We start from the raw sequence: 9,828 nt of genomic DNA on the forward strand, positions 1-9,828 counted from the left end.
CTTAGCCTACTTATAGGCTTGCCTTAGTTTAGCTCCCAGTCTTTGTGGGTTACTTGAAACTGGACAAAAGGGCTTCATAAGAAAATTACAGTGTTTTACCATTACTGTAGTTTTCAACAGGAACATATTTGCAGGAAGAATAACACCTTGACATGCAGACAATTTATCACTCATCCCAACAGTTGAGATTTTTGTTTGCACAATGGCCAGACTAACTCATACAACAGTTGTTATAAACATAAGGGTAGGAAAAGGAATTGATTATTCAGTTTTCAATAGTGTTCCTGAGAGGATTTTTGTTACTCCAGGTGCTGCTGGAGCTCAAGACACAATAATTGATTGATCGTTTTTGTACTCTCCTACTGGTTGACTGAAGGAAGAACTGATTGACTCATAGTATTCCCTATCTGCTGTCAACAGTCTGAAGTCAGCATGAATGCAGACAATCACAGAGCCAACTTCAAAAAACTTCAGAGGGATTGGAGAGTAGTGATAGTACCATCTAGAAGGGCTTAGTCTGTTCCCAAACATGTGTTGCTACAAAGTGCTAAACAGTAGGGTTTTTTCCAAACCACAAAAGAAAACTCCTATCAGCAAAAAGCATATGCATTACCTTGGGATCTATTCCTTTGCTTTCACGGATATAAAACAGTCCCTATTCTTCCCTTCATGAATCTACAAAATGCAAATGTGAGAAGACTACATCTTCCTGGTAGATACTTCTTTGATAAAGTAAAACTATTTCATTCATTCACTTAATACAAAGATTACTTTCCAGCCATAAGATAAAAGCTGTCTTTTAAATATATATTCCCACATGCATTTTTCTTGCCAATAAATTGATGCAGCATTGGAAAATATATTAACTGACAAATCAAGAACTGTCTTTTACACTTGCATAACAACTATTTCAAAACAACACATTGTTTTGAACTGGTAGTTCAAATAGTTGCTATTTAAGTTTAAAAGAAAATACTTAATTTTCTTTTAGGAGCTAGGTCACTACAATTCTCTAAGTTTCCTAATTTAGTCAAATGTTACATTTTTAAGCAAGAATATATATATTATAACAGCATGTATTTATGCTTTGTAACATAGATATGTAACAACTATAGTTGTTAAAGCATACTTGGTTGAAGCTTTTTACTGAGAGTCCAGTTTGAAGTTATATCTACTTATTACTTCAAGTGACTCCTTGTAATCATGTAACGGTAAACAGTGGACCAAAGTTTCTATCCTTACGACTCAAAATTCAAGCAGATAATTAGCACTATTGAGCAAGTTCATAAGCCTACACACTTTAGAAAAAGCCATCCTTAAAAGATATTTGCCTGCAGAAGCCAGGTCAGCTTCTGTTAGGAACAATTTTCTTTCTTGTACTACATGAATCTGGACGTGGTGAATTTCTAAATATTTAATAAAGGCTTCTCAGTAATATGTTTAGGCTGAAGATGCTTACTAGAGTTTATCTTTGTGCTATAAGCCTATAACCCCTTGGACTGAACTTTTGAGATATGAACCTTATTAACTCATTAACAGATAATACAACATGATACAATTGTACAATAGTGCACAATTGTCATCCAACAGAGTAATAATCAAGGAAAATGATTTTATAAGAATTCTGTGGAACTTGGTAGCTAATGCCTGTTTTTGCATATTCATAGAACTCTTTGTAAAATATACAACACCTAGCAGTTTTACAATTTACTACGTTTGAACAGAATTTTCAACAAGCACAAACCACTTTCCCTTTATAGTGGAGTAGAAGGAAACACAATCCGACATACTTGAGGTGCTTGAAAACTATTAATTAAAAGGTAATTATTGCCATAGGAGGATCAAGACTTGCCTACCAAAGAAGCTGAGACATGTAATTTGTAGTAAACAGAGTGATTCAGTAACTACAATGTGACTTCAGCAATAGCACCATACCAGAGATTCATTTCCTGTGTAAGTACAAAAAAAAAAGGTTGAAGCAGATTAATTTGAGCCATTACTGATTCCAAATAAGATGTGCTGAACTTCCACTGAAATAATTTAACTTGCATCCTGGTTAAGTGCATTTAGGACTAGAGGGTAGTCATTGCAAAACCTATTATTGGAATATTTCAAACTGCTCTGCGATGTGATTCCTGAAGATTATAGACCAAAAGGTTCTATACCATTTTAATAGCTATTTTCATTGCTCCTGGAGTTACACAGCAAATATAATTATCAGTTTAAAGTTATGAAAAAAGATATGCGAGAAACTTTTAGGAATTCTATCAAGCAGAAATCTGGATTGTGAATGCTAACTAATGTACAAGCAAACAAACTATGTTCAAATTAAATACTGAAAATAAAATCCATAAATACTGGAACTGGGACCCAACACAATATCTTACATTCCAGGCCACATCTACTTACTGGTGGAGTGGCGTCCTTACACAGGATAAATTTCCCTTTCTATTTACATTTCTCTACCTCTGCTGCAGAGGGTGGGAAAACTCTTTATAGAACATCTATGGGGATGATGTTCTTAGAACAGGCCTGTCAAACTGGCGGCCCACAGGACAGATGCGCCATGTGCAGACCACGCCCACCCCAGCTCCGCAAAGGCAAAAACCATCACGATATGTCATGATACATCATGTAACGCGATCGAGTTTGACTTGACCCATGACTTAGAAGGAGAAAGTCTTATGGCATGAAACTACATTCACTTGATTGTTCACCTGTTTCATTCAAGCAACTTAAAAAAAAACTTTTTATACTAATACTACACATAAAGTGATGACAGCATCAGGAAAAACAAAATAATTTACATCAGAATAAATCATCACCTAAACTAGTACAGATTTGAAATAGAATGCATATAATAAAGTACAACAGAAATCGTTTGATAAGCCTTGGCAATATTACCCCGAGAAGAAATAATAGAGTCTATAACATCAGAAATGGGAGGGGTTTTTTTAGCAATACAAAAGAAGGCAGGAGTAACTCCTCTTTCTGTAGAAATCTAATCTGCAGTATGTAGTAATGGTCTCTTCAACTGTTCTCCACCAGGCTACAAATGATAGGGTTATGCATCATGCTAAACCATAAGGTGGTTTAGTTTTGGCTAAGTAAATTATGGAAACTCATAATTTGTTTAGCCATTAAGCCAACTCATTATGGCTTATGACAGTGCAATGTGTGAAGTCAGTCAGTTATTGTATATTCAATAAAACATGCTTGTGTATAACATAGGAACGTCTGCAGCACTTGTTGAAGTCTCATTGCTGCCTAAGTAGAGCATTCAGAATTACCACACTACTAGAGTTCCCATTTGATCCTTACCAAAGCTAATGAGGACTTAGATATGACATGGGCAAGAAGATACCTGAGCTACAGGTGTCCTTAAAGCCATAGACAAGAAAGAGCTAAAAGAAACTTTTGCCCTTTAAACTTAAAAGAGAATTTAGTAGGTAAGTTTAGAAAGTAGGAGTGCACTGCAGAAATTGATATGGATGATCTGATGGTTGTAAAAGCCCTTTCTTCATGCCTCTTACATTTTTTGGCTCCAACTACTGTCCTATGCAACAAGTTGCAGCTGGAGGTTAGAGCGCGAGTTCTATTATTGTATGAATCAGAGCCCACCAATTCACATATTCATGATCATACTTCTGAGGCTATTTAACTCTGGAAACTATTGCTTAACTTATTATTGAGGTTTCCCTTATGTCACACCATCTCGACTGAACATCAGGGGCTCCTCAGGCAGTATCAGAACTTGAAGACTAATAAATATAGAATAGCATGACAAACCCCTTCGTGAAAAACTATAACCATACGCTGTTTTAAAAACAAATCTCCTGTAGAAATTAGGGCCTACTTTATCCAATATACTAATTCACAAAAACACACTTTTAGCTTAAAGAATCTTATACTAAAGTTATGTTTATTAGCTTCTAAAGTGCCAAGCATTTTATGCTTCTGGAACATGATCAGAACTTATATATCATAACAAAACTGTGGAAGCGATTCATGAAGCAACTACAACTAAATTATTTTGATTATACCTTTCTAAAGTGTATTCATCTAAATAAGAATAGGGCCCACTAGAGAGGTCATTCTTTGTAGGGCAAGAAAAGTCCAGAAGGACAAGAAAACCATTTTCTCCAACAAGCCACATTCTGAAGTTTTTAGTAGTCCCTTAAAAGCCAATGAGAAATAAAACACCCTTCTCTAGAATGTGTTATCTTGACTGATAAAGGAAGATTTTTTTTTAAAGAAAAAGGAAACGATATCAAGAAAAAAGCAGCACCAGAACACTGCAGGTTTTTGCCCCATCAGTTGCTGGACAATATGATGAAGGTTGGCAAGGCCAAGGCAAAAGAGCTGTGCCAAAGCTTTCTCCTTCATTCAATTCTTAGCTGCCCACTTCATTTCCCCTCCCCTCCCTTCCTCTTTCAAAGGAAGTGAAAACTCCTGGCCTCCCTGCAGATTCATGGGAAGGCGAGAAAAACCTGAATGAATGGAATGAGAGGATCCCCCAGTCCAGATGGCAATTTCCACCCAGAACTAGCCTCTGCTGGGTTTTAAAAAAAGAGGGAGGGGGGAAGGGGGAAGAGAGCAGGGAAAGCAGGGGTGATGATGATGATGGTTCTGAGGAAGGCCAGGACGTGATTACTCTTGTTGTTCTTCGCACCACCACCACCACCATTATCCACAACCTCCACCAGCTAATCTACGGCTAGCAAGAAGAGACATCACATACCCGAATTTGGTGCTGGCGGGGAGTCTCGGCGGGTCTCATACCTACGGTGCTGAGGGAGGGAGGGAGGAAGGGGGGGCGGGCCACTACGCCGTGGCCCCCAGTGATGGCGTGAGGAGGACGGAGGAGGGGAGAGGAGGAGGAGGAGGAGGAGGAAGGGGCTGTGGCGGAAGCGTGGCGTCCGGGCAGAGCTGTTGGCGGCGGAGCCGCATTGCTCTCTCTCCCCCACCCTCCACAGCCGCCGCCGCCGCCGCCACCTCCTCCCGCCGCTGCTCAAGCCACCCCTCAGCGGGGAAGCCAAAGGAGGGAGCTCCGCTCGGCCTCCCCCTCCCCTTCGCTCTCCCTTTGCCAAAGCGAGCCAAAGTCTGCGGAGGGGGGTGGGGGTGGGGGTGGGGGGGAGGAAAACCCCTTGCAGAGGGCACCGTAGAAGCCCAGGCAGCCGCTTGTTACTATTACTGGGTCCCGCACCGCTTCCTTCACTTCCGGGAGAGACGCAGCGTGCGTGCTCACGTCACGGCCCGAAACCGCGCGAGCAAATCAGCGTCGGAAGCCGACCCTGGCCGTTCGCTTGGGAGGGGTTATTCAAAATTGAGTCAGTGGCACGCTCGGCTCTCGGAATTCGGAAGACATGGCGGGGGGAAGGGGTGGGGGGGTAAGAAGGCACGCGGGCGGGGAGTGGGGAGGGGGAAAGGGTTTGTAGAAACTGGGCGCGCGGGAGGGAAGCGCTTCCTTTTCGTGCAGTGACCGTATGTGTGTGTGTGTGGTGGGAGCTGATTGATTGGCAGAGCCGCGGGGCCCCGAGCAAGGAGGTGCAAAGAGAAGGGTGCAGTTTAGAGATGCGGGGGCGAGAGCGAAGCCTCCCCGCGTTTTTTTGTTTTTTTGTTTTTAGTTTAGGCAGATCGAGTTCGCGTCACGGCTTTCGCGTGGTTTTGCAGGGTCTTCCCTTGCCCTTGGGGATCCCGGCAGACATTGCCAAGGGAAGCCGCCTCTGGGCTTTCTGGGGCCGCGCTTGCCCAGTGAAATGGGAAATGCCTTGGCACTTTCGGGAAGAAATCCCTGCCGCTGCTTTGCGTGCCTTTTTCAGGCTTACCTTTTATTTAAGCGCGCGGTTGCTACGCTGCAACCTGAGGAAAGTGGCCGGTGGGTTGGAAGCGGCTGGTTCTGCCTGGCGCTTCCCATGTCTCTCTCGTTCTCCCTGCCAGGCTAAGAAAGAGAAAAAAGCCTCTGCTGTTAAACCGTTGTAGAGTGCCTGTCTGTAGGTGGACAGAGGCGGCCGCTTTCCTTTTCGGAGGAGTCAGTAACAGTAACAGAGTTGGAAGGGACCTTGAAGGTCATCTAGTCCAACCCCCTGCTCACGCAGGTGATCTGTACTAGGGATTCGAAATGCCGACCTTTCTGATGGACAAGCTCAGTGCCTTAGTGGTTAAGTCAGTGGTTCTCAACCTGTGGGTCAGGACCCCTTTGGGGGTCGAACAACCCTTAGGGGTCGCCTAAGACCATCCAAAAACACATATTTTCAATGGTTTTAGGAATAATTTTATAGTTGGGGGTCACCACAACATGAGGAACTGTATTAAAGGGTCGCGGCATTAGGAAGGTTGAGACCCACTGGGTTAAATCATCAGGCTGTAGAAATCAGAAGTGTCGTTCTAGTCCAGCCTTTATAGGTACAAAGCCAGTCACTCTCAGGCCTAAGCAGGCAAGGGCAAAACTACAGGTAGTCCTCTACTTTACAATAGTTCAAAATTAACGGCAATGGAAAAAATGTGACTTAGGACCATTTTTCAAGCATCTCCCGTGGTCATGTGGTTTACATTTGGATGCTTGACCTCTGGTTCGTATTTAGGATGGTCACAGTGTCCCAGAATCACGTGAAATGCTTTTTACAGCCTTCTGACAAATGAAGTCAATGGGAAGCCACACATTAACAACCGTGTTACTAATTTAACAACTTGAGTGATTCTCTTAAGAAATGTGGCAAGAAACGTCGTAAAATGGGACAAAACTCACTGAACAAATTTCTCATTTACCAACATAAATTTTGGGCTCAGTTGTGGTCGTAAGTTGAGGACTACCTGTACCTCTGAGAAGCATCGCCAGGAAATCCACAGGCATCAGCTTCAACTGGCGGAGAATGCAGTAGCCCAGCTAGTAAATGGGGGTGGTTATTCAGTGCATACAGTAGTCCTCAATTTAAAACAGTTCATTTAGTGGCCGTTCAAAGTTACAACGGCATTGGAAAAAGTGACTTATGAATAGAATAGAATATAATTTTTTATTGGCCAAGTGTGATTGGACACACAAGGAATTTGTCTTGGTGCATATGCTCTCAGTGTACATAAAAGAAAAGATACGTTCATCAAGAATCATAAGGTACAATACTTAATGATAGTTTTTCACATAACCATTGCAGCATCCCCAAGGTCACATGATCTAAAGTTTGAATGCTTGGCAACTGACTCATATTTATAATGGTTGCAATGTCCCAGGCTCATGTGATCACTTTTTGTGACCCAATAAGCAAAGTCAATGAGGAAGCTGGATTCACTTAACAACCCTATTACTAGCTTAAGAACTTCAGTGATTCATAACTGTGGCAAGCAAAGTCGTAAAATGGGGCAACATTCACTTAAAAATATTTCACTTTGTAACAGAAATTTGGGGCTCAATTGTCATAAATCAAGGACTACATGTATATAACACCTCGTCTGGGAGCTGCATTGGGTGCCAGTATACTTCCAAGTGCAATTCAAGGTGCTGGTTGTCACCTTTAAAGCCCCTAATGATTTGGGACCAGATTATTTGAAGAACTATTTCTCCCCAGTTGTCAGGCACGGTGGGCATTCTTTGGGTCCTATCAGCTAAGGCAGGGGTGTCAAACCCGATCGCGTTGTGGCCCTTATCGTGACATATCGGGATTGTTTTTGCCCTTGCATGGCTGAAATGGGCGTGACCTGCACGGGCCGTATCTGACCTGCGGTCCGCATGTTTGACATGCCTGAGCTAAGGAATGCCAGTTGGCAGATCCCAGATGTGTCTTTGCTGCTGTAGCACTTGCTTCATGGAACATTTTGCCTCCAGAGATCAGGATACAGGTAGTCCTCAATTGTTACGAGCCCAACATTTTTGTTGCTAAACATGGCAGTTCTTAAGTGAGTTTTGTCCCATTTTATTACCTTTCTTCCTAGTTGTTATGTGAATCACTGTAGTTGTTAAGTTAGTAACATGGTTGTTAAGTGAATCTGGCTTCCCTGTTGACTTTGCTTGTCAGAAGGTTGCAAAAAGTGATCCGGGGACAGTGCAATCATCATCAGTACATGCCACTTGCCAAATGCCTGAATTTTGATCATGTGATCACAGGGATGTTGCAACAGTCACATGTGTGAAAAACAGTCATGTCACTTTTTCAGGACCATTGGTAACTTCGAATGGTCAGTAAAATAGTTGTAAGTCAAGGACTACCTGTAGTCCTGACCCTCTGGCTTTTCATAAGACTTAACTTTGTGAACAGGCCTGGGGCCCTGAGTATATGTAGGGATCAGTTTTGTAATTAATTTAGTCATGTGATTTATTTTCATCTGCTATGCATTTTAATGTGCATTATTTTAATTATTTTCCTTCTAAAAATTTGCTCATTGTCCGGAGTCATTGGTGAAATGGATGGCCATACAAATTAAATAAATAAATAATGAAATAAATATAAGTTTGCTTTGACAGGTTTGGGAATAAGAAGTGGGCCTACCACATCTGGACTACAAAATTTCAGACTACACTAGATTGCTGCAAATTACAGAAAACTAGCTTTTTACTGCCATCTAGGGGTTGTCCAGATTTGGTGGGCCTAGTGCAAAGCATACAGTTAGAGGGCAGGCAGGTTGATCCATATAATAGTGGGATAAAATTCCAATGTTCTAGATATACTGAAGTTGTGTCTAGTGGTCTGATACTGACACAACTATTATACAATATGTTAGTCTGATCCAACACAGTTCTGGTCTTGGGAGCCTTCCAGAAAACTGGCATTCCATTGCATTTCAACCTGATGTCATCATCCATTCTAAACATCGGTGCCATGCCAGTTGTTGAGCTGACTTCTGGTTGGCATCACATTATTATAATTGTAGCCTTAGCAGTCCCTCCACTTTTTAAACCACTGGTGTTCTTCCATTTTTATTGAATGGATCCAGATAACAACAAGTAACAGAAAATAGCCAAACTATGCTGAGATCCTAAGTGCAAAATAGGGTTAAAGTAATGGTATGTCCTTGGAATTCACTTATGTTTAATCTAGCAGCCCAGAAAATAACCCTGGGAAGATATGCCTGAGCACCAAGTCTTCTACAGCCATTCTTTGAACTCACATTTTTGGTTCTACTTGCATTTGTTGCATAGACCAAGAAAGCAACCTGTTTGCCCTTATTAAAAATGGATTCAGAAAAAAATTAAATGACAGTTTCTGAGTTTTCACGGACTTTCTTAATAATAAGCATACAAAGCAGACACACACACAAATCTTAATGTTCTGTGTACACTGAGGCTGTGTCTAGTGTTCTGATACTGACGTAACAATTATACAGTTATGTGGGTTTAATCCAACACAGATGTGGTTTTGCGGGTCTTCCAGAAAACTGGCATTCCCTTTCATTTCAACCTGAATTGAATTTCTCATTCATTTAGTGAATGAAGCATTAGTGCTTCATTCATTAAATGCCACCTATTTTATATGCCGTGTTTCCCCATAAATAAGACCTCTTCCGAAAATAAGACCTCCCCCGAATATAAGACCTCCCCAAAAATATTTAAACACATGTGCAGCCGCCATTTCCTCTGGTTAGGGTTAGAGAGACAGAGCTGGAAATCAGGTAAGACTACAAGAGGATCCCCATCTTGTTCCACGTGCCCCAAAATAATAAGACCTCCCTGAAAATAAGGCCAAGCACTAATTTTGGGGTTCAAAAAATATAAGAGGGTCTTATTTTTGGGGAAAAACAGTAAGTATAAAATTAGATAAGCAGAAGCATGCCCTGCTCGATCAAACTAGACCATCAGTCTGTTCTCACACTGGCTAACCAACTGCAACAGAGAACCTA

General features: G+C 41.7%; 1 protein-coding gene across 2 annotated transcripts in view; it reads right to left on the bottom strand.

Annotated features, from left to right (window-relative positions):
• SPOPL (speckle type BTB/POZ protein like) overlaps window positions 1-4,854 on the bottom strand; it is a 45,236-nt gene extending 40,382 nt beyond the window's left edge. For both annotated transcript variants that reach the window (XM_070946543.1, XM_070946457.1), the window contains exon 1: window positions 4,742-4,854. The gene's annotated coding sequence lies outside the window, so the exon portion shown is untranslated. The remainder of the gene's footprint in view (window positions 1-4,741) is intronic.
• Window positions 4,855-9,828: the final 4,974 nt, after the last annotated feature.

Source organism: Pituophis catenifer, unplaced genomic scaffold (genome assembly GCF_029215685.1).
Source record: "Pituophis catenifer annectens isolate HBS135680 unplaced genomic scaffold, rPitCat1.0.hap2 SCAF_1, whole genome shotgun sequence".
NCBI classification, from domain to species: Eukaryota; Metazoa; Chordata; class Lepidosauria; order Squamata; family Colubridae; genus Pituophis; species Pituophis catenifer.